The following is a 26,237-nucleotide window of genomic DNA, read 5'->3' as shown; positions in this document are numbered from 1 at the left end:
CTGTGGTCGTGTGTTACAGCAGCACTTGGAAACTAATACACTTAAGACACAGGTATTGTCTATTAGTACTCAGTATCTCCTCACTTTACTAGACATAAAACACTGAGCAGTTTTAACAAAGTCCAAAACCAAGAAGAAAACAAGCAAATTTTCTGAGTATCTGTATCGATGTTTATCCATGAATATTTTCACACATCACTCCACAGATCCTCAGTCAGAAGATCGCTCTAAATGTTGACACCTAGTATTAATATTACAGATAGTTGTTGTTGTTCCGTTGCTGAGTTGTTCCACCTCTTTGCAACCCCATGGACTACATCATACCAGGCTTCCCTGTCCTCCACTATGCCCCAGAGTTTGCTCAAGTTCATGTCCATTGATACCAAATGATACCATTGCCAAAAATTTTCCCTCCTCTGGATCCACAGAAGACAGTCCTCCCAAACTGCCTTGATCCCCCACTGGAGTGGGCGGGGGAACTCATCTTTGAGTCCCTCAATGAATCCCTCCCCCACCAGGTTCTGCAGCAGCAGTCCACGGAGCCATCCCTAGAATGAGGGGCCCCAAGGCACTATGATATTGGGAGAAGCATCCTCAAGCCTTTCATGTTTGTGGGGCCCAGGGAGAAGCTTGAACTTGGGTCCCAAGTTGGCAAACACAACTGGAACTCATCTTTATCCTGCATTCTAGTGCTGGCTCATGAAGTAGGATGTGCTGAGTGTTTTGGACAAAGAAAAGTTTGCCTCAACCTAGATCACGTCAATCTCTAGGGCAGAATATAAGATCAAGGACCCAACTGCACAAAAGGCTCCTTGTGAAACCATTCAGGCCAGTTATGTCTCACCCATGCTCATTAAATCCTTTACTGTGCGCGTTCTTGACCTCCAGTCATGAGTGTGCTCAGTCACTCAGTCATGTGTGACTCTTTGCAACCCCATGGACGGTAGCCCACCAGGCTCCTCTGTCCATGGGATTCCCCAGGCCAGGATACTGGAATGGTTTGCCATTTCCTTCTCCGGGAGTCATTAGTGTAGCCCTTCAGTATTTTTCAATATCTCTGTACCTCTTGTGGGGGCTTCCCCAGTGGCTCATTGGTAAAGAATCTGCCTGCAATGCAGGAGATGGAGGTTCAATCCCTGGGTCAGGAAGAGCCTCTAGAGAAGGAAGTGGCAACCCACTCCAGTATCCTTGCCTGGAGAATCCCATGGACAGAGGGAGCCTGGTAAGCTATACTCCATGAGGTCACAGAATCAGACACGACTCTGAGCGCAGGCGCACACACATAACTCCTGTACTTTTACTCTTCAAATAAACTCATCACTTCTACCACAGCCTCATCCTACACGATCCATAAATTCATGAGTTTGATGCAATGTGATAGCTATGTGACTCAAATAGTCATCACATATATATTTCTCCCACTGAAAACTATCCTGGGTATCTTTAGTTGTCAATTTATCACAGCGTATCACATGCACACTATGTAGCAAATGCTGCCATTATGTGTATGCGGCCTGGGGCTCACTGGAGCCGTGGAGGCCTCCTCAGCGGGGGCTGAGGTGTCGGAAAGGGACCAGAAACCGCTTTTCTCCTTAGTGCTAACAATCTTAGCAAATGGTCAAGATAAAACACCAATCCCCACCCATCTGCCTTAAATCATTCTCATTCCAACCTCTCCAGGGAAGAAAGAGGCTCTCTTGTGACCCCCAGATCAGCGGAGGACTGAGCTGTTTCCCTGACAGGGTGGAGGTGGCGAAACAAGGCAGCCTTGAGGTGGTGATGACTAGAAGTGTGCTAGGCGGAGGGGATCTGTAGAGAATCTTGAGTCAGGGGTCAAGGCATGACGCCTTGTCAGTTCAGTCAGGTGGGAATGGCACCAGGGAACAATATTCACACCTGGGGAATGAGGGTTTAGGGCTCGATTAGAGGCGACAGATGGGTCTGCCCCCATACAGTGGTGGGAATGGAGCATCTGGGACTTCTGACAGCCCTGAGCAATGGCGAGGTGGCTTCCTGGTAGATGACTCTGGACAATAAACTCACCATTCAGGGAAACTCAGCAGCTGGCTCATTCTAGTTTAGGGCACAGCTCTTCTTTTCTCCTCAGTTTCTCCAGCTGGCTCTACATTCATGACCTAATCACATTTCAGGTTTTTAAGCTGATTTTTCTACCTCCTATTGCATGGCGAAACCCAAGGAACATTCCTCTCCAGGGTTCTACCTTACACTGATTTCATCTGCACTCTGTGCTGGGTCTTCTCGGCTGACAGCAGAAGAAAGCAGCAGAAAGGGGAAGCCCTCTGAAAAGGGGGGCACTGCCTTGTCACACCCGGACTCAGCAGCATCTTCCAAATGAGGCAGCTGAATTCTAGTCACCCCGGTATCTGGCAATGACGACCCACTGAATAATGCCACGTCTGTCCTCTCCGCTCATCCTTGTGCCTCAGTGCATCTCGATTTGCTTGGGAACCTCCTCCTAGGAAACTAACACCCAGCACTATCTGTCTAGACATATTCTATTGCCTCTAACACCATCGGTCATGGAAAGATCTTTTAAAATGTTAATAACTTGTCTCATTTATATAAAAAGGTTAATATTTGAAAATGTCGTCCCCCTGTGTCTCATCTACACCTTAACATAATGTTCTATATTTGCAGTGTGCTCTCTGTGACACCGATGCAGGGAATAAATGAATATAGATTGAAATAATTAAGGGAAAAAGGCAAAAATTATTCTGAAACTGATGCCAACTTTTGTCTTTCAGTCTATTTTTTGTTTGTTTAATAAAGTATCTGAAGCTAGAAATTAAAAAATAATGATATGATAATGTCAGTTTCTTTCTAGTGCATCAACAGTGGCTATAAATCTAAATTTAATTTTATATTTAATAAACCCCTCCACATTCCCTGCATTAGAGTCAGGAAGCTGATTTGCTTCATCCCAATTGCTTTTCCTGCACATTAAGCTGAATATTGTATCTAATCATCCGCTTTAGTGCCTTCCAAACACATCCAACTTAAAACCTGCCTCAAAATCGGTTTGGTTGATAAAACTTGTTATCCTTTTTATATGATTTATGTTGATCTACCTTTTTGAACATTATTCTTAATTATCTTTGCTGCCTTGCAATTTATAACTTTAGGCCACCTAAAATGTACAAGTTATTATTTGATTTAGCTTTGCCCTCACATCTTTGACAGAGCATACTTTAGCTTCTAAGAACCTCCACAGTTTGATTTCTATGCCTTGCCTGTGTATCTAATAGTCCTTTGAAATAAAAACCAGATACTCTTAAAGCTTCTTTTGGTAAGTGTGAAAAAGAGAGCTGGGATAGGACCTGGAGTGGTGTGGAGGTAAGGGAGTGGGTGGAGGGCGGCAGCAGTGGCTGGAGCAGAGCTTTTAAATGAGTTTCTACCAATCATTCCAAAATAACGTAACATGTGTACACAGTTCAGATTGTGCAACCATGACTGTTCACATCACCCAAACTTGGAAGACTAGATACCCACTCAGACCAGATATACTCTTGATTAGTAGTTATGAGCTACTGAAGACATCATTTCATACAGACTGTATAAACTATAAACTTCTGTATTAGAGTGTGTTTTGATGAACTATAGGTTGACCTTTCTATAAATCAAAGTGGCTCAGTGGTAGCAATTTCAAATGGTTCAACCTAAAAGTGGGGAAACCTAAACCCTCTCTGTCCTCTAAGCAAAGATGGCAGTGTTCTCAAAGTCCCAGTGAGGGAGTCACTAATGGAATTCGGTAAATCAAAGCTGCTGTTAGTGGAGCAGGGGCTGGGCCTCCGGGTCTACTCCTAATGGTGGTGTGCTTGGCACAGAAGGGGGAGAAGGGGTAGAGATTTAACCCAGCTCCAGATTAGCCCCTATTTTTTGGATCATATGAAAATTCGACAGGTTACTTCCAAATCTTGTCTGTCAGTATGTAGCTACTCTGTATTTGCAGAAGGCTTAACTAAAGCCTAAGTAGCTCACTTTTTCCATGATGTGATTATTCCTAAGGTTACTGGTCTAATCCTTTTCGTATATCCTTTCCTCCCATATGAATATGGGAACATATTTTTGTATTTTAAATAGTGTCTTTTTTATGAAATATTTAAACAACTCAGATGTAAAATGTCCTTCCTTATCCTCAGTCATCAGACCTTCCAGATTTTTTATACATACATATAAACATATACATCTTAAATGAAAATAGGTCACACTATATTTCCTATTCTATATTATGCTTTGATCATATCACAGCACACTGAAGACATCTTCCAGTGTCACTACAGAAGGATCTGCCTTAATGATTAAAATCATTGAATAGCATTCTCCCTATCATCACATCATCATTTAAAAAGTCAATCCCCCTCCCCCAAATTGGACAGCCAAATGCAGACAGATGAAACTGGACGACTACCTCACACCATACACATGAATTAACTCAAAATGGTTTAAAACCTTGAATATAAGACCTGAAACCATAAAACTTCCAGAAGACGACATATATAATATGTTCTTTGGCATTAGTCTTGACAATATCTTTCTATATGTGTCTCTTCAGGCAAGGGAAACAAAAGCAAATAAACAATTGGGATTACATCAAACTAAAAAACTTCTGCACAGCAAGGAAACCATCAATAAAGTGAAAAGATAACCTACTGAATGGCAGAGGATGTATCAGATAAGGAGTTGATACCCAAAATATATAAAGGGCTCATAACAATTCAACAGCAAAAGAATCAAACTAACTCAATGGGGGGAAAAAAATGAACAGATGAATTATTTTTTTTTTCAACAAATACCCACAGATAGCCAAGAAGTACATGAAAAGAGGTTCAATATCACTGATGCTGCTGCTGCTGCTAAGTCGCTTCAGTCGTGTCCGACTCTGTGAGACCCCATAGACGGCAGCCCACCAGGCTCCCCTGTCCCTGGGATTCTCCAGGCAAGAACACTGGAGTGGGTTGCCATTTCCTTCTCCAATGCGTGAAAGTAAAAAAATAAAGTGAAGTGGCTCAGTCATGTCTGACTCCTAGCGACCCCATGGACTGCAGCCCACCAGGCCCCTCCATCCATGGGATTTTCCAGGCAAGAGTACTGGAGTGGGTTGCCATTGCCTTCTCCATCACTGATGATGAGGGAAATGAAAATCAAAATCACAATGAGATGTCACTTCATACCTAAGAGAAACGTTATTTAAAAAAACAAAAATGAAATAACGAATTTTGAAAAGGATGTAGAGAAAAGGAAACCCTCATGCACTGCAGGTGGGCATGTAAACCGGCGCAGTCCCTATGGAAGACAATACGGAGATTCCTCAGAAATAAGAACAGAAGTATCACCTGACCCAGCTGTCCCACTGCTGGGTCTTCATCCAAATCATAAGAAAACACTAATCTGAAAAGGCATCTACAAAAGCCAAAATTCTGAAACAACCTCAGTGCCCATCAAGGTATGTGTGGATAAAGATGTGAGAAATATACATACATACTTAGACACGATGGCGTAGTACTCAGCTATAAAAAGACAAAAGCCTGCCAGCTGTGACACCTGGATGGACCTTAAAGGTATTAGGCTAAGAGAAAGAAGTCCCATGGAGAAAGACAAATACTGTATTGTCTCACTCATTTGTGGAAGTAAAGAGCTAATAAAGAAAACAAAATAAACAACTGATAAAAAACAAACCAAACCAAGCAAAAACAAACAAGTAGACACAGAGGACAGAGTAGCGGTTGCCAAAGGCGAAGGGGTAGGGGGAGTGAGGAATCACTGTATGGTGGCTGACAGAGAAAAAATTTTTGTGGTGAGCGTACTCTAGGGTATACAGCAGTAAAAATATAATGGTGTCTACATAAAACACATGTTACAAATCAAATGTTACCTCAAAAAAAAAAAAAAAAGGCAAAACCCAAATAAGGACATTTGGATTTATTCTAATTTTTGGCTATTAGGAGTAATTCTGCAATAAATATTCCTGTACATACAACTTTGTAAGCTTATACAATTACTTTCTCAGAATCCATTACTAGAGGAGGAACTGCTAGATTAAAAGGAAGGTACTTGTCACACACACATGGCTTTTCAAGTTAGACCCCCACCACAACTTTATGAGTTTACCTCCTGTACCCTAACTAGTCCCAAGTATCATTGTGCCTTTTGGTCTTTTCTTTGATAGAGAACTAATGATATTAACTGTTTCACTTCAACTGTTAAATTCTTAGCATAATAAAGAACTTCACATACACACAATGACATGTGAATTTCTTCTTTAGTCATTTCTATTTTTCAGGACTCTCAATTACAAGTTATCCATCTCAAATTCGTCTAAAACATGTCAGTCAACAAGAAAGGGATGTACTGACTCACCAGCTGGATGAGACGCGGGGTGCCTCAGAAAACTGGAGGAAGAACTGTAGGAACCTGAGCTTTACGGGCTGGATCAGGAAATTCGTGCTGCTAAGACTCCACGTCTTTTTTCTCCAGGTCTCTGCTTGAATCCAGATTGAAGGCAGGCTCTCTGTAAGGCAAGGAGAATAAGTGGCTATTATTATTCTAGATTCACTTCCTTCTGGTTTGGAAACCTCACTGATAAGACAAGGTCTCTCTTCGATTTCTGAGTATCAGTCCCAGAGAAGTGCTCTAGCTGGTTCTGCTTGAGTCAATAGTTGTGTCCAGGACACCAAGTACTGCAACTGATGCACCTATCCTTGTGTCAAGAGTCAGATTCTGTTACACCAGTAAGTTTGATGGAGGATAAATGTATCAGGTAACCTAAAATAATTGTCAAGTGTCCTTGCCCATTTGCCTATTTCTTTCCTTTTTTAAATTTATTGGGCTAAGTTGATTGACAATGTTGTGTTAGTTTCAAGTGTACAGCAACGTGAATCAATTATGTTGCTGCCATCGTTGTTCAGTTGCTAAGTCGTGTCCAACTCTTTGCAGCTCCATGGACTGCAGCAGACCAGGCTTCCCTGTCCTTCACTGTCTCCTGGAGTTTGCTCAAACTCTTGTCCATTGATTCAGTGATGCTATCTAACCATCTTCTTTCTCTGTCTCCCCCTTCTCCTTTTGCCTTCAATCTTTCCCAGCATCAGGGTCTTTTCCAATGAGTCAGCTCTTGACATCAGGTGGTCAAAGCATTGGAGCTTCAGGTTCAGCATCAGTCTTTCCAGGGAATATTTAGGGCTGATTTTCTTTAGGACTGGCTGGTTTGACTCTTTTCCAGCACACAATTCACAAGCATCAAATCTTCAATGCTCAGCCTTCTTTATGGTCCAACTCTCACATCGGTACATGACTACTGGAAAAACCACAGCTTTGACTATGTAGACTTTTGTTGGCAAAGTGATATTCTGTTTTTTCATACACTGTCTAGATTTTCCAATGTTTTCCTTCCAAGGAGAAAGCACCTTTTAATTTCATGTTATATACATACAGATACGTATAACATGTAAATAACATATCCATTCTTTCTTTTTTTTTTCAATTTCCCATATTGGCCATTATAGAGTATTGAGTAGAGTTCCCTGTGCTATACAGTAGGTACTTATTAATTATCCATTTTTTTATATAGTACAGTATATGGGTTAATCCTAAAATTCTAATTTATTCCTCCTCTAATCCCTTACGCATCCAGTAACAGTAAGTTTATTTTCTATATCTGTAATTCTTTGTTTCATAGGAAAATTCATTTGTAACGTTCTTCTAGATTCCACTATAAACGATATCATATATTTGTCTTTCTCTAACGTACTTCACTCAGTACGACAAACTCTAGGTCGCTGCAAATGGCATCATTTCATCCTTTTTGACAGCTGAGTAATACTCCACCACATACATATACCACACCTTCTTCCATCCCTCTGCTGATAGGACATTTCGGATGCCACGTCCTGGCTACCATAAATAGTGCTGCAGTGAACACTGAGGTATATGTATCCTTTCCAACTATGGTTTTCTCTAGATATATGCCCAGGAATGGGATTGCTGGATCATATGATAACTCTCTTTTTTTGCTTGCTTTTTAAGCAAACTCAATACTGTTCTCCATAGGCTTCCGTGATAGCTGAGTGGTAAAGAATTTGTCTGCCAGCGCAGAGATGTGTGTTCAACTCCTGGGTTGGGAAGATCCCCTGGAGAAGGAAATGGCAACTCACTCAGTATTCTTGCCTGGGAAATCTCATGGAGCCTGGCAGACTACTCCATGGGGTCACAAAGAATCTCACAAGACTTAGCAGCTAAAAATCAGTAATAACAAATCCTGTTCTCCATACTGACTGTAACTGTTTAGATTCCCACCAACAGTGTAGGAGGCTTCCCTCCCTTCAATTTTTATGACAGGTATAAACTATACCACACAAACCACAGCCCGTCCCACAGAACGCTGCTTGTATTAATGTATGTTTATCCTTCTCACCTGGTCCTTGTGGCTGTCTAGATTCCTAGAGACCTGGCCCAGAGTTCTGGCTGCATGTGTCTAATGCCACCATCCTCTCTTTCTCTGTGGGACTGGGAAGAAGGAGAGGTTAAATTCAGACAGTACAGTTCCTAGATGTTTAATTCAAGCCCCTTTTCCCTGAGGCCTTAATGCCAATCCTTCTGAGTTGCTATCTTCTTTTGTGTCCTTCCTAGAACTCAGCAAAGACATAACCTTCTCCTAGACCCCCCAAATCTATACCACATGGTTATTTTCTTTGTGTTCTACTAAACCCCCTACCAGTCATCTCTCAAAGTGCTAGGACTCTAAATGATCTGTATTCCTGTTGTTTGCTTCCATTACACTGCAATCTGCTCAAGGGCTTGGAGATTGCATACCCTCAGCACTGTGCATCTGATAACAGATTCTCAGAAAACATGTGTGGAATAAAGAATTAGTTTACAAAATAAGGGAGTTAGACTGGATGGTTTCAGAGTTTGCTGATGCTAGTATTATTTGGATATTAATAATTTTTTAATGTCTTAGCCAAGCCAAATATACATATTGGAAATGACTAAGGAGTAAGACAAATTCAGGTTTGGGTGGCAAAGTTGATATTCTTGGTCAGCTTACTTTGATTTTGCTATTCTGCTATTCTTCTGAAGATAATGTAATCTACAGAAAAAAGCCTTCATTTTTAGAATCAGAGAGTCCTGTGTTTAATACTCTGAAAGCTCAGCAGGTAAAGAATCCTCCTGCAATGAGGGAGACACAGGAGATGCAGGTTCGATCCCTGGGTCTGGAAGATCCCTTGAAGAAGGAAATGGCAAGCCACTCCAGTATTCTTGCCTGAAAAATCCCATGGACAGAGGAGCTTATTAGCAGGCTACAGTCCTATGGGGTCTCAAAGAGTTGGACACAAGTGAGTAACTAAGGACATGCTTAATTCTGATTTCACTCCTTAATAAACATGTGAGTTTGAGCAATATACTTAATCTCTTTAACATCTTTAAAATCATAATAGAGTAAAAATGAAAAGATAAAACAACAAAACCAAGAATGACGATTGCATCTAGGAACGTTACACAGGACTCAGTGAGATAATGGATGGAAAACATTAAGCCTGGTTCTGGCACATAGTAGGTGCTCAATAAAATACTGAATGAATGAATGAAGCAAGTACATCTCCACTATACATCACTGACAAAAGATGTGCTGACTGGATATTCTGGACTAGATCCCAAAAGGTCAGTGGAACCAACGGAATTCAGACATAATTAACTGAGTCCATACTGCACCCACCTTCTGTCGAAAGGTACTTAAAGCCACCGATCCTTATTTTTGCCCTGTATAATGAAATAATGTAGAAATCCATTTGTTCTTCTGTAATGTGAGAACATGTACAGTGAAATTGACATTCTTCATTTTTTTTTTTTTTAGCACCTTACTATATTGAGCTCTTAATTGGTCTGTGTTTCTTTATCAACTGCTGTAGTATTTTCCTGGGATTTACTTGGAGGAAGATCAGCTGGGTCTTTGTTCCTAGTTGGGTCTGCTGTGCAGTTCTCAGCGGAAATCATGTGCATGTGGGGTTCCAATGCAGTCCAGGCTTCAAGGGGACAGAAAGAGGCTTTGAACAAAAGGGAGACTGCAAGCAACTGCTGCCTCTGAAATGCAAATTCAATTCAGTTCTCCTTTATAAAATCTAATATAGGTTACTGGGCTTGTAAAACCTGTAGTAAACACCATCCAAAAGAAAGAGAAGAATGGAAGACTGCAAAGCCCAGATCTTAGAATCAGGTGGGTTTTTATTTAGCTTCCTCTGACTCATCTCTTTGGGAGCAATGTTCCTCCTTTGAATGTGCTTTTATTTATTTTTTAAATGGAAAAACATGGCATCAAGAGGGGAAATCCAACTTGATAAATTTTCTTTGGACTGGTCTTGCATGGGTTAAAAGGATAGATATTTGTATTAAAAATGGGGCCTCTGTTGTGAACTGAGGAAGGAATGAGTGACCAGGTGTGAGGAGAGTGACTCAGGATGGTCACTAACCAGCTGTGTGACCTAGAGCAAGCCACTTGACCTCTCTGGGCTGCAAACGCCTTCTTACATAATCATATCATTGGACCAGATCTGTAGTGTTTAAGTTATACTGTTATTGTGCAACCATCACCAAGATCCAGACCCCCTACTCCCACTACATACACACAAACACATTAAGCAACCAGAGCAGCTCCACATGTAGTTGTTTTTTAAGGATTTCATTTTTTAAAATAACTGTGCAATGTAATGGTTCCAAGAGTGTCCTCTAGAATCCAAATGACAGAGCTTGGATGTCCACTGTACCACTGGCAGCTGTGTGAAGTTAAATAACACCTTCCACTTGCACACCTCTATAATTAACATTTTTTACTATTAAAAATACTCTTTTTATAGGAATGTCTTATGGGTTAAAAGAAGTAAAGCACTAGCTATAGTGTTATGGCATACAGTATCTACTTAATAATACTATGTGGGGAAAATATTCTGAAACAAAAAGGAATTTGAATGATGATCTTTAAAATTCTATTTCTAAAATTCCTTTTTCTAAAAAGTAACTCTCATGAGACAACAGAAAGGGGACTCAACAGACAGGGTTTATTAATAGGGAAACACAAGCTTTAAATAATATACTGGACCGGTTGGATCTAACTGATACCTATCTACAGGGCATTTCATCCAAAAACAATAGATTTCACTTTTTTCTCAAATGCATGTAGAACATTCCCCAGAACAGATCACATTTTGGGCCTTGGTAAACTTAAAAAAAAAAAAAAGAAAGAAAGAAATCATTTCAAACATCTTTTCTGACCACAACACTGTAAGATTAGATGTCAACTATAGGAAAAACAAAACAACTATAAAGAACACATACAAAAAACAGAGTTTCTTAGAGTCCTTGACTTCAGAGGCAGCTTGATATTTAAGCTTACTCAGGTAAAGTTTACAAGCAGTGAAGTTTTCTCTTTTTTGGTACACAACTCTATGAATTTTGACAAACATATAACCATGGACTCACCACCACAATCACATAGTTCCGTCACCCCCTTTGCCATCACTCTCCTCACCCGTCCAGTCCCCAAACCAGTCTCTGTTTCCTGTCCCAATCGTTTTGTCTTTTCTAGAAAGTCATATAAATACACTCACAGAGTATACAGAGACTTGGGTCTGCCTTCTTTCACTCTGTTACATTTGAGAGTCATCCTTGCTACCGTCTGTATCCCCTTTTTATTAGTGAGTTCACCCCTTTTGATCGCTGAGCATTCCACTGTGAATCGTTCATCTACTAACCAGAGATGACTTACGAAAAAAACCCCAAAAACCAGCAATAAACATTTGAGTGGATAAATGTTTACATATCTAGGAATGGGACTGCTGGGTCACATGGAAGACGTGTATTTAACTTTATTAGATACTGCCACATTTTGTTTCCAATGAAAACAATTTTTGTACTTATTTTGCAGTCATCAGACATTTAGGAGAGTTCTGATTGGTTTACATATTAGTTTTCTATGGCTTTTATAACAAATTGCCACAAACTTGGTGGCTTTCACCTGCATGCATTTATAACTTTGTAGTTCTGGGGGTCAGATACACAAAACATGTCACTGGGCTAATACTCAGGTGTGTGGCCAGCTGAGCTTTCTTTCTGGAGGCTCTAGGTAGGGTGAGCAAGTTCCCTGGCCTTCTCCAGCAACTCTTGGCTGTGCGAGTTCTCTGGCCTGCGGCCCCTCCCATCTTCAGTACAATAGCTGGTGGAGTTTTTCTTGCTGTGCTTTAGTCTGACATATGCTTCACCTTCATCTTCTACATTTAAAGGATTCTTGTGACTACACTATGCAGTGTAGTCCAGGATAATAATCTCAGCTAGTCCAGGATAATACTCTCTTTATTTTAGAGTCAGGTGATTAACAAACTTATTTCTATTTGCAGTTGAAATTGTTTGTCACCACGTGACATTGCATATTCACAAGCATGGGGAATTAGGACATGCACTTCTTTGGTTGTGGGGGTGAGGTATTATTCTGCCAAGCATGGTCTGCAACCTCACAGGCATACCAGTTCAGTTCAGTTCAGTTCAGTCGCTCAGTCATGTCTGACTCTTTGCGACCCTGTGAATCGCAGCACGCCAGGCCTCCCTGTCCATCACCAACTCCCGGAGTTCACTCAGACTCACGTCCATCGAGTCGGTGATGCCATCCAGCCATCTCATCCTCTGTCGTCCCCTTCTCCCCCTGCCCTCAATCTTTCCCAGCATCAGGGTCTTTTCAAATGAGTCAGCTCTTCACATCAGGTGGCCAAAGTACTGGAGTTTCAGCTTCAGCATCATTCCTTCCAAAGAAATCCCAGGGCTGATCTCCTTCAGAATGGACTGGTTGGATCTCCTTGCAGTTGTCAATTCAAAAGTTAAGTCATTCTAATGGCTGTACAGTCATAGCTTGTTATAGTTTTAAATCATATTTCCCTAATAATGTTGAACATCTTTTTGTGGTTTTTTTTTTTTTTTTTGGCCATCATATGCCTTCTTTTGTGAGATGTTTGTTTGAAATTTTCCCTATTTAAAAAATTGAGTTGTTTATTTTCTTTTTACTGAGTTTGAGAATTCTTCATATATTCTTGACAGTAGTCTTTAATCAGATAGGCATTTAGCAAATACTTTCCTTCAGCATATGGCTTTTATTTTCATTTTCTTTACCAGTATTTTTGAAAATAAGATTTCAATTGTAATGATATCTAATTTATCACTGTTTTTCTTTTATGAAACAAGTTTTTTGTGTCCTAATAAATCTTCGCTTAACTCAAGGTCACAAATATTTTCTATGTTTTCTTCTACAAATTCTATAGGTTTATGTATTACATTTGGATCTATAATCCATTTTGTGCTGTTTGTATTTAATAAATCTGGGTTCAGGCTTATTTTTTTGAACATAGATAGCCAATTGTTCTAGGACCATTTCTTGAAAAGAAGAAATGCAATTTTTATCCTCATATATTTATTACTTAAAAGAACTTGAAGGAAAACTCTTTAGTTATTTTGATTTTTTATCACTTCAGAACTTTTCAACTGGTTTTGATTTTTAATTACCTATGTGCTAATGACAACATACTCCTGAAACTGAAACATTTATTCATTACAGACCAGATTAGACACATACCAAGATGGTCAATACACAGCACCAGATTTATGATGAATAATTGATTTCTCACTGTCATGAGTTGAGCCTACGTAATTTGATTATATATTTAACTAGTAATGGAAACTCATTAGTAGAATTCTATTTCATGCTTGTTTGCACCTGCAAACAATTTCTTCTTGTTTAAAGGATTGTTCCATTTGGTCTGCCTGATATAATTTTGCTCAGTAACATTGCATTGATGATCACTACTGAAGCTCACCTAGAAAGTGTGAAAACATCTCACTAACCCCTTCCCACCTGCTTTGATTACTACTTCATATCACCCTGGTGACTTCTTGGCACAGAAACCTTGGAGTTCCATGTTTGGTTTTGAGAGCTGATTCTCAGTAACTTAGGGGAAGTTAGTTAAGCCAAGAATAAAGTATGGGAAACCTACAGAACAGCTTCTTAAAATCACATCTGTGAGTTTGTAATACAATTCTGACATTTGTTTTTTATGATCACTCAAGTTCTGTGTGGAGTGGGTTGGATGGAAGATTTCTAATGCCTACTAATTTGGAATCACTGGCTCCTTATGGTAAAGTGCAATTTCTGACGATGCCTCAGACCCAAATATCACTGGCTGATACAGACCACAGATTTTTCTTCTGTTTTGAACATGAATTAGATTGAAGTTGCATTTTTAGGATGGCTGTAAACATTGATTTAGCCCACATATTTGCAATTGGCTCTTCTTTCTTTCCTGTATTATTTACAGGTGTCACTTATCCACAGTCCTTCAGAGCAGACTGTAGCAACAATGCAACAACCCATTGTTAGTGCTTTGAGATACTTCATCAACTGTACGGAAGTGTTGGTTTTCAGTCACTCAGTATTGTTTGACTCTTTGTGACTCCACTGACTGCAGCACATCAGGCTTCTCTGTCTTTCACTATCTCCTAGAATTTGCTCAAACTCATGTCCATTGAGTTGATGATGCCATCATCATATGGAAATAGCTCAGAGCCACAGATCGTGGATTCCTGATGTATTGAGTTGGCCAAAAAGTTTCTTTGGGTTTTCCCTAACATTTTACAGAAAAACCCAAACAAACTTTTTAACCAGCCCAACAAAAAGCAGCAAGGAAGTGGCCTACGAAAACATGAAAAGTGGTGGGTAAGCTACGCCTACTATCCATCCATCTTTAGGAGTCACTTTATACATGTCAATAACCCTAAGGAAGACCTTCACTGAAGAATTCTGTTTTATTTTGATAGTTGCCCAAACATGTTTGACCATGGAACACTTGTGTCTGTAGGACACCACTTTGGAAAATGTTGACCTGGACTGCTGAGAGCAGTAAGGTGCTCAGAGGTTATCCCATTTATGACCTCCTTTTTCTTATACTCTGAGTGTCTTAGCTTTTTCTTCCATTCCCCTAATATCAATAAATTTCAGTTTTCTTCCATCCTGTTATAACTTTAATGTTTTCCATTAATATTGGCTTGATGAGTTTTTTTTTTTTTTCCCAGTATCCATAAAGGAATGAAGTAAAAATTATGCCAGCACTCTCATAAAAAAAGAAGATAATAATATTGACTAGTCTTATTACTGGGAAACTCAAATAAATTATTGCCCTTGGAAATCCTTAGTAAAATGTATAATAAGAGGATGACATTTAGCTATTCTGAATACTAGATATATAGGTAGGGGTGTGTGTGTGTGTGTGGTCTCTAAGCTCAACTGGGGCCTAGGGCAAAAATACTTAAAAGCTGAAGTTTTTCTTTGGGTAAACATTGCCTCCAATTTCTGTGCCACTCAAGACTGAAACACAGCAGGACACTGTGAGGCTCCTGGGTGTAAAATTCTTTCTGTGTCTCCCATTTCGTGATGACAGGAAATAGGCTTCATTCAGCCTCCTGGGCCTTCCCTGAGTTCCAACAAGCAGGTACAAACAGTGGCCAATCCAGGAAGAGAGGGGATGACAAGGGAGAAGGCAGCCTTGGGGCAGGCTCCTGGTTCCCCCTCAAGGGATATGCATAACAATGAGCTGTTCTGTAGACAGTGAAACCCCCACCAGGTGGGAGATGGTAACTGCAAGCTGCTTATAAGCAACGCAGACCCCAGATAGTTGAAACCAGAAAGTTGATGATCCTGACTCCTGATTACCTCACCATGAACCAGTAAGAAAAACTGTTCACAATCTGATCACACCTTCCCGGTTGAACCACTACTATGAAGCTCCTTGCTCCTCTCTCCAGGTTGGAAGACACAGTTTTGAGGACATCAGCCCACTGTGGCCACCTTTCCCTAGCAAAGCAATAAAGCATTCTTTTCTACAATATTTCACCCAAGAGATTCAACTCGGTACTGAGATACAAAAGCCAGATTTTGGGTACAGGACCTCCACTTTTCTGTTCTGTTGTCATGATGTCCTTTGTCCTCTGACACAAGCCTGCTCTCAGGAAGGAATAAGAACTTATTTACATTTCAAAATGAATGTAGGAAGTTGCATTTCCAGTCCAAGGTGAAGCATGGGGGCAGTGTATTTAGACAGGGCTCTCTCCTCTCTGCTTGTCACTAGCATCTAATGATGCTAAGAATCATTAGAATCCTCTCTAGAAATTCTCTGTGTCTCTGACAGGTGACGTGGGTCATCAGAGAGTACAATGCTCTTATCTGGGACAATCAGTGGCATGGTCAGCGATTCTATGATTTGAGGTGCATGCTAGGTTGCTTCAGTCGTGTCTGACTCTTTGCGACCCCAGGCTCCTGGTGGGATTTTCCAGTCAAGAATACTGGAGTGGGTTGCCGTGCCCTCCTCCGGGGTCTTCCAGACCCAGTGACTCAACCCGCATCTCTTATGTCTCCTGCATTGGCAGGCAGGGTCTTTACCATTAGTGCCACCTGGAAGCCCCAGATGATTTGGGGAGAGGGGACTAGATTACAAGATCCAGGCTTCAGCATTACTCAGAATCCATCTCCTTCTACTCCCAAAAGTTCTGACAACCATCTAGTTCTTCAATCAGTCAAACTCTGAGTGAAGACACAGAATTCGGGCCTAGCTTTCAGGTATACAAACTTCCAGGTGGGGCGGCGGGGGAGGGGGGAATCTTCAGTGTTTTGAGACGGACATCGGGTCTCGGTCTTCTCTGGCTGAGATGGAATAGGGGAGGAATACAGTCTTCGCAAAGAGGGGTAAAGAAAGGAGAAGCCTAGAGACCTGCAACTTCTGTTCTTTGAGTGTCAAATCTGTAAAAGAAAAATAATCTCCGAGGAGCTCCACTTTGAACTGGATGATTTCAAGCATGACCTGAGACTCAGGCACACGAGCAATTAGCAATGAGTCACGGTCCAGAGTGAAATTCCCCTGGTGAGGGGGTGACTTTTCTCTTTTCCAGAGCACTTGGCACCTCAAACAAAGCTGCCTGCTGCCTCCACCTCCTGGTATGATAGGCTGAATGCTTAAAAACAAGATTTAAAAAAAAATACAGCACCTCACTATGAGAATAATGAAATCACATGAGTCCTACTTGTTCAAGAAAATGTGACTAAAACAGACTATTTGCAGTACTGTTGATAGTCTCTTCCTCTGAAGGGCAAACTTACTATCTTCTAGAGTTCCATCAGAGCATTCAAAAGGATTCAGATAAAACCTGTAGGCCTGGTTTTGTGGTCTTGTTTTTAATCATTTTTTCCCCCTTTACATAACCAAAAATTATCTTTATGGCTCTCCATAGAGTGACTGACCTGTAGATAAGCTCTTTGGCTCAGTTTTCTTTTATAGCCTCAAGAAATGTTCTGAGAAATATTTTGACAGAACACCCCTCAAGTCACAGAATTTTCAGCCACAGGCAACGGCAGCTGGGTTTTCATACTGACACACTGGAGGTGGTAATTTAAGGGGTGCTGCAGTAAGCTCCTAGGGTGAACCAGGGCTCAAATTCTCCAATTCTCCACAGTATATGATTGGTTGGATGTCTGAGTCTTTAAGGCTGCGTCCTTGGGGCTGGAGCACCTGTGAGCTGCAGTGCTGCATCTAATGCAAAGTCGCCCTGTTTGGATTTCTACAGGAGTCATTAGCTTGAGGCTGATGTGGCAGCTGCCCAATTCCCTGCGCCTGGCAAAAGTTTCATGTGGAAAATCTACATCTGCATGACGCAGGCAAACCCAGGTATGCTGTTATCACTCCTCCAAAATGTCCTCTTCTTCTCTTATTTCCCCACGGTGTGCAATGAGATGAGACCAAGGGATATGTAGGGATCAGAGTCTTATTGCTCTGGCTCACAGTACTCAGAAAGTGCTAGAATAAGCATGCAAAAGGACAAACATTGCTCCTGAGATGTGCAATGTTATTTCATTAAATTCTTTCAGAATTTCATGCTTAGAAAAACCCAGTACTCCCTTGGACAGCTGTAAGATTATGAGAGCACAGGAGCATTTTGTATTTTCCTTTTTGCACTGGTTGCCAGGAAGCTCAGAAGTTGCTATGAGCTCTGTATTAGTTAGTTGCATTAACCTCCATTTTCTGCACAGTTTTTCTGTCCCAAGACATTTTTATTTCATTGACTTTTCTTTTTCTTCTTTGATTTTAGTCATTCTATTTGTGTCTTTCATTATAAGCAGTACACAGAAAACATTCATTCTAATGCCAGATGGATATTTCACATCGTATATTTTTGTTCCTGGTGCTCTTCAGAGTAATGGTTTTCATACGGGGGAATATTCTTTTTCAGAGTCCATTCTTAGGTATATTACCAGGGATAGTAATAAAGGGAATTCTTGGAACTTCAAATTCCTTGAATTTTACATCAAGCTCCTCCACCCAGTTGTTGTTTAGTCATGTCCAACTCTTTTGTGACCCCATGGACTGCAGCCTCCCAGGCTCCTCTGTCCATGAAGATTCTCAAAGCAAGATTATTGCGGTGGTTTGCCATTTTCTTCTCCAGGGGATTTTCTGGACCCAAGGATTGAACCCGCAGCTCCTGCATTGGCAGGCAAATTCTTTACCACTGAGCCACCAGGGAATCCCAGGTTAAGAGCTACTGGGGAAGAGCAATATTTTAAAACTTTACTGTGATATGTTCTGATTGAATAGATCTATCATAGAACCCAGACATATGCAATTAAAATTTGTCTTAAAGGAATGTTCATACAGGGGATTTAAAACACTGTTAGGAAGACTGTGAGAAGCAGTGATTAATCATAGTTAAAAAAAATGTGGGGTAAGGTGGAGATGAACTTCATTCTATAGGTCAAGGTCAAATGTCAATTTCATTCCCATAGAATATTGTCTACCTCAATGAAATTGAAGGACAGGTGACCTGACATCTAGTCCCTGCTCTGCCTGGCATCTTGGGGACCTTGAGGAGTCCATTTAAAGCCCATAGCTCTCTATCACCTCATCTGTATAATAAATCAGTGAGCCCTTGATCAAAAGAACTCTTCCCACCCACAAAATGCAATGATTCCTCACCACCATCCAGGGAGATGGTGAATTTAGAAACAGGCAGAATTTTCATGCAACCAGATAAGCAATGTGCTGTCAGAATGATGGGGAAAACATTTTCTGTAAAAAGTCAAGATGGCTTGGTTTTCTGCCAGAGAAGTGCACAGCCACTTTTGTTCTCAACATCACAAATGAGAAAAGTGAATTCACAAGTTGTGCAAAATCTCTGTTTCATCGACAGGAGTTGGAAGCCAAACACAATTGTTAACTATTCACAATCAATAAGACAAATTTTCAAACTTCATTTCTCTTGGAATAAGGAAACCTGGGTGAAAGAGAGCCCTGGAAGGCAATGAGCAGCTGGTAGGGTGAGTAGATGGACAAGCTCTGTCTCTTTCCCTCTATACTCGTTTCATCCAGGATAGTGATTTCCCCACCTCTGAAGATGAACATTCCTTTGTAGCAATGACCACTCGAAATTAATGAGTTCATAATCCTGTGTCTCTCTTGGAAGCAGTTATGTCCAAGACTAATTACCTTAGGTGGAAAAAATACCTCTATTATTATTTTTTTTTTTATTCTTCCAATTTTATTTTATTTTTAAACTTTACATAATTGTATTAGTTTTGCCAAATATCAAAATGAATCCGCCACAGGTATACATGTGTTCCCCATCCCGAACCCTCCTCCCTCCTCTCTCCCCATACCATCCCTCTGGGCCGTCCCAGTGCACCAGCCCCAAGCATCCAGCATCATGCATCGAACCTGGACTGGCAACTCGTTTCCTACATGATATTTTACATGTTTAATTGCCATTCTCCCAAATCTTCCCACCCTCTCCCTCTCCCACAGAGTCCATAAGACTGTTCTATACATCAGTGTCTCTTTTGCTGTCTCGTACACCGGGTTATTGTTACCATCTTTCTAAATTCCATATATATGCGTTAGTATACTGTATTTATGTGGATGAAACTGGAGCCTATTATACAGAGTGAAGTATTATTATTTTTTTTAGTAACTTAAACTCCTTTCCCATTGCTGTACCTCAAAGTACAGCACATTTTAAACAGAGGAGATGTAATTAAATTAGAAGTCGTGGGGAAAAGCTGTGGCAGCTGATAATAATTGCTTTTCAGAACCCACTATAATTGGTGCGCCAAGGATTTTATTTCAAAGCATCAAAGTTAATTTAGAAGGCTTGCTTTATCTGGACTGGAACTGCTTTGATGAAGACACTATGTCTTCATGTCTCTAGGTTTTCTTAAATTTAACTAAACTGTTTTTTAATGATTATGTTAATAATTACAGTGCCATGATGTTATTTTATGGACACTGGAAGATAAAATTCAAATTCCCCTTCTGCCTATTAGTTAAAGTTGTAACCACGAAATGTACACAATTCTTGCTCGTTAACTGATAAGCCCTTGAAATTCTACAACCAATAAAAATATCTCTTTCATTTGGTACCTCCCATGTAGAATTTAATACATTAAATCAAGGCATAAGAGGGAGTTCATTAACAAATACCCTGATATACCACTGTATATCTGCTTTTTTTTTTTGGGTGTGCTGGGTCTTAGTTGCTGTGCACAAGCTTTCTCTAGCTGCAGTGCGTCGGTTTCTCATCGCAGTGGCTTCTCTTGTTGCAGAGTATGGGTTCCAGAGCACAGGTTCAGTAGTCATGGCACACAGGCTTAGTTGCTTTGTGGCATGTGGGATCTTCCTGGACTAGGAATCGAATGCATGTTTCCTGCATTGGCAGCTGGATTCTTCACCACTGAGCCACCAGGGGCGCACTATACCACTTGTTTTTGCTCACTGTATTTTCTCTGCCTGGAATGTCTCCCTCCCTTTTTTTATGATTCAATGAGTAAAATTCTACTTTATCTTTCAAGTCCCAGATTAAATGCCATCTGTTATGGAATGAATGTTTATGTCTCCCCAAAATTCATATGCTGAAACTCTAACACCCTATATGATGGTATTAGTAGGTAGACCTAATTAGTAGGTAGGTGGGAGGTAATGAGGTCATGAGGGTGGAGCCCTCATGAATGGGATTAGTGCCCTTAATAAGAAAAGATGAGAGCTTGCCACCTCTCTCTCTGTTCTCTACCACGTGAGGATAGAATGAGAAGACAGGCATCTGTAAACCAGGAAGAGGGCCTTCACCAAGAATTCAGCCATGTTAGCACCCAGAACTTGTGCTTTCAGCCTCCAGCGCTGTGAGACTTGCACCACCCAGTCCATGGTATTCTGTGTTAGCAGCCCAAACTCACTACCACAGCACCTCTTCCACAAAGTCTTCCTTGACTACATAAGAGGATTGCATTATTCCAAATCTGAGATCCAGGAGCTTAAGTTTCCCTATCTATACTACAGTGATCACAGGGATGCACTGACCATAAACTGAGGTAACGTTTGTGGAATCTGAAACAACATTGCTATCACTATCATGAAACTTTCTCTGCTCACCTCTTTAGATGCTTCCAGCTTAAAGCCATAGGACACAACACAAGTCAGTTAAGAACTAGACTCATCAGGGCACAATTTTCACCTCTAAGCAGTGCATGCTAATTAATTATCTGCAAAATGGTACTTTGTATCTGAAAGAAAGCATTGGAATCTGGGGCAAATACATTTTCTTGCTGTGTGACCTTGAGAAAGTCACTTTACTGTTCTGGTTGTCAATTTTCTTTTGTACACAGTGAGTTTATAAAACTAAAATTTCATTAAGAATACTTTTGCCTCTAGTGCTCTATGAGTATAATTACAGGTGGTGCAATCCTTAAAATTGTGTCCAAGATATTTATAGCATTAAGACTAATTAAATCTACCTAATCATGCCAACAGAGAACAAATTTCTATGCAATTACCATTTCTGGCTTTGTAAAGACAAAGTAATGCAAAAATTCATTATCTTACCACACCATGCAAAGTTGATCAGCTCTGTGAACTATGCCAGGTAATTAACAACAGGAGGTGAGATGCTCCATCTCATTGTTGCGGCATCATCTTGACAAAATTGCACAGTCCCTCCCCTTGTGCAGAGAATATTTTGCAATGTTCACAAGCTCTACAGAGAGTAGAAAAAAGTAAACTGAATTATAGATCAAATAATGACTAACATTATAATTTGTAATAGCAGTAGCAGTAACATGTTCTTGTTTGTCAGACAAATACTCTGTTCTGGGCACTATGCCATGTTCCATGTCAATTATACCATGTATACAATGCTGTGAGGTAGATGTTCTCATTATCTGTTTATACTGTGGAAACAGAGGCTCAAAATGGACAAGTAACTTGCCCAGGATTACACAGCTGGTGTGTAGAAGAAATGGGATTCAGATGCAGTTTGAGCTGACTCGAGTCCTGGCCCTCAGCTAGAAGGTTAAAGTGACTCGTATGCAGTATAACCAGTCAGGATTAGCATCCGGTTTGTAGACGACTGGCCCTGTAAGGTGTCAACAGAGAACCTGACATTTAGCTGCTATACATATGAATGGCTAAAAATTATGTCACCCTATTCTTATTTGTCTGTGTATGTTTCGCAATTCTTGGACACCAGCTGGGTGGCCTATAATCAATTCAATTCGGACACAATCTACCTGGGACAGCATCAGATTCCAAAGATTAGGGGCTCAGTCCTGTAAGACTGTCCCTCCATACTGCAGATCCCAGTCACAAGTTCAGATTGCCACCTGGGCTTCTGACCAATTGGGTAGTACACTTGATGTTCCCATGCCTTCCTCCTTGGATTTAATTAATTTGCTAGAATGACTCAGAACTCAGAAAAATATTTTGCTTGCTAGATTAGTAGTTTATTATATACTATATACATACTCAGATATAACTCAGAAAGGATAAAGGATATAACTCACAAACAGCCAACTGGAAAATATGCACAGGGCAAGTAGGGGGAAAGGGCATGGAGCTGTCATGCCCTTGGAGTGCACCGCTCTCCTAGAATCTCCAACCTGGAAGCTCTCGGAACCCCATGCTATGGGTTTTTAATGGAGGCTTTGCCGGGGTCCAGCCCCAGCTGATCCAGGGTATTCGAAGGGGAGACGGCTTCAGCAACTATTTAAATATTCATCAAAGATATAAAGAGTAATAGAATGAGGATAGCTCAGTAGGAAAATTCAGTGGAGAAAAGAGGCTGAGTAGCTTGGTTTACGTGGGAGACCAATAAAACTTCAAGACAAGAAGCTTGCACCACTTACGTAGGCTGCAGGCGTCCTTCGGTTCTCCCGAAGGAGAGGAGACACTGAGGCCTCCCCAGTCAGATCTTAGAAGCCCAGGCATAATTAGTAAGCATGTCGGGTTCTGCGCTCCAGATGGAGACTCAGCCAGAGTGAAAGAGAGAGTGACATGGGGAGACCAGTCTTTCGAGAAACTGATCCCAATTCTTTATTTTCTGTGGTCTACTTTTATACACTGAGATGTTATGCAAAAGTCACGTGGGGTCAGCAGTCCTGACTTTTATCAAAGTCAGGTGCTTCATACAAATGTATACAGAGGTCTTAGGGGTGTTACATCATCTTCTGGCCAGGGGGCCTGCTGACAATTTATGACCCTCTCCTTGTGACAGCAGTCAGTCAACCAGGACACTTATTTCTCCAGGGGTGATTATTCTTAAAACAGACGCCACCCAAATAAAGTTACATTCCTATAGGGTGAGGGTGTAGTGGGTCTTAATTAAGGAAAGAATTTACTTAGCCTAAGGTCCAACGTGATTAATATCAAAGGTTAATACTTATTTCTTCTATATATTCATTAATGTGTGTAAGGGCAGGGGATGTGGAGTCTTAGCAACAAACATTGGCTCAACAAATGAAAAACCCTTCACCAATACAATTTCTAATCAGCCCACTATACTTATACTAATTGTTTTCTAACTTTTCCAAGGAACCTATTTTTAGAAGGTTTAAAGCATCTCGTGCCTCTCACGGTTGGAAGGCTGTGAGCAATCACATGTGGCCGGACAAGCCTGTCAGGCAGGCTAGAGAACTTTCAGAGGAGTTTGTAGGTTGAAACACTCCTGTCACGCCCAGGAATTATTATTAACTGGAGCTCTAAGTTAACTCCTTCTCCGAAAGAGGTGGTGGGGGACAGCCTCCCGTAAAGTCAGAGGTGTAGGGGAGAGCACAAAGTAGTAAAGTAGACAGGCTCTGGTTATGGGGGTAGATGCTCGAGGATTTCCAGGGGGACTCCTGAGGCTCAATCCCACCTTTGCATATATCGAGCCTCCTTCCTCATGACCTTTGCCATGGGCGGAGTGCCTCACGCTGGCCCCCAAAAAGGCTTCTTACGTAATTCACTATTGGTGACTGATTCAATCACCAGTCCCTCTCCCCTGCCCAGGAGGAAAAGGTTGGGAGCGGGTGGGACTGAAAGCTTGAACCGTCTAATCACAAGGTTGGGTCCCCTGTGGACCAGCCCCCCGTCTCAGGTGCTTTTCCAAACTCAACTCATAATAGAGAAAGAGACGCGTCTATCACTCTCAAACTTCTGAAATTTGAAAGGTTTTAGGAACTGTGTGCCAGAAATGGAGATGAAAACCAAATATATATTTCTCATTATGAATCAGAATATCACGATGGCTCTACCAACATTTAAACTACAGAGACCATCCCACACATGGGAGACTGTCACTGCCAAGTCCCCTGTGTGCCTGTCCCTTGGTCTTAGCTGCCAGGGCTCCTCCCTTGGGCCCCCCTTACACGCTCTACTTTGTGGTATAGCCTCAAGACCCAGAAGCAATGGGTTTTAAATACTCGTCATGGGGGGCAGGCCTGGACCCTCCCCCAGGGTTAAGGCTGGCATAGAATTTGATTTGCTGCTATCCTCGCCACAATGATTGTGAATTAAAAAAAAAACATATTACTCTTGGTCAACAGGATTATGCATCAATGTATTATACATGTTGAAGGCTGAGGGTCTGTGTCTTCATTTTCTAAGTGGATGGGATCAGAGACTGTATTAGTCTGTTTGGGCTGTGATAATGAAAATGCCATGGATTGAGGGGTTTAAACAACATTCATTTCTCAAGGTTCTGGAGTCTGGGAACTCCAAAGTCATGGTGCTGGCAGATTTGGTTTTAGGTGAAGGCCCTATTCCTGATTCATCACTTTCTCATGTGTTCTCTCCTAGCAGAAGGGATGAGGGAGTACTTTATCAAAGTACTAACCTTTTTCAAGAGGCCCCACCCTCATGAGTTAAGCACTTCCCAAAGACCCCACCTACTAATAACATCACAATGGCATTAAGATTTCAATCTGTGAATTTTGAGGAAGATACAAACATTCAGAAAGCAGTACCATCCAAAGACCCCACCTCCTATGACCATCACACTGGGGGGTTAGGATTTCAACGTATGAATTTGGAGGGACACTTTCAGTCTGTAACAGGCTTCCTGAAGCACTGACCTGAAATCAATGTTAAAAGCAATGAGTTGGTGACACTTCAATAAAACCATTTTAAACACCATTCTCCAACAGAAGCAACTAAAGGCTCTTTGGTGAACTGACTGATTCTAGGGCACGGGCAGTGCAAACAGATGAGCCTGGAGCACTGTGGAGTGCAAGGTAGTAAGGGAGGACCCAAAGACAAAACAAGACCAGAGGATGTGGGCATATTACAAGGGCACACACTGACAGAGTTCTGAACGGCTAAAGGTGGAACAATGTGAGCACCAAATAAGTGACAGGTTATAACCCCAAGAAGAAAATAAACACCCAGGAGCTCACAAAAGCAAAAAAGTGAGGGAGCAAAAAAGTGAGGGAGAACCAATGACTCTTCTTTAAGAAGAATTTCAATTGATAAATGTAAACAGAGTGAAAGAGAAAATCATCTTAAGCATACCACAGTAAGAAGTGCCACTGGGATGACACACCGATGGATACTAACATGGATGGATGGAATTTTAAGTAGAGAGTATTTGGATAGTTTCAAAGGTTCTCCTTCAAATATTTAGAAATAACACACAGGGGAAAAAGTAACTTTATAGTCAAGAAATCTGGAAAACCATCTTAGATAAGTGACCAAGTTAAGATCACCCCTGATACTTAGCAATGATCAGGTACCCCCTGATCTAACACCCAGAGAAAAGCGCATCACCTGCGTGGCATCCTTTTCTCTTGTGCATCCCCACTTAACAGCGAAGAAACATCAAACACACACAAAGGGAAGGGCTGTCTTTAAAAC

General features: G+C 41.1%; 1 protein-coding gene across 9 annotated transcripts in view; it reads right to left on the bottom strand.

Moving 5' to 3' along the window:
- Positions 1–26,237, bottom strand: part of CRBN (cereblon) — a 407,739-nt gene that overhangs the window by 93,981 nt on the left and 287,521 nt on the right. For 7 of the 9 annotated variants that reach the window (XM_086366664.1, XM_086366666.1, XM_086366661.1 and 4 more), the window contains 3 exons: positions 21,957–22,107; positions 8,429–8,520; positions 6,379–6,529 (listed from right to left, as the gene is read on the bottom strand). The gene's annotated coding sequence lies outside the window, so the exon portion shown is untranslated. The remainder of the gene's footprint in view (positions 1–6,378; positions 6,530–8,428; positions 8,521–21,956; positions 22,108–26,237) is intronic. The other 2 variants (XM_086366669.1, XM_086366670.1) reach the window with 1 other exon arrangement.

This window comes from Bos grunniens, chromosome 22 (genome assembly GCF_055505025.1).
Source record: "Bos grunniens cultivar Pamir isolate PY7600 chromosome 22, Bosgru_T2T1.0, whole genome shotgun sequence".
NCBI classification, from domain to species: Eukaryota; Metazoa; Chordata; class Mammalia; order Artiodactyla; family Bovidae; genus Bos; species Bos grunniens.
This window is presented reverse-complemented; position numbering and strand designations above follow the sequence as displayed.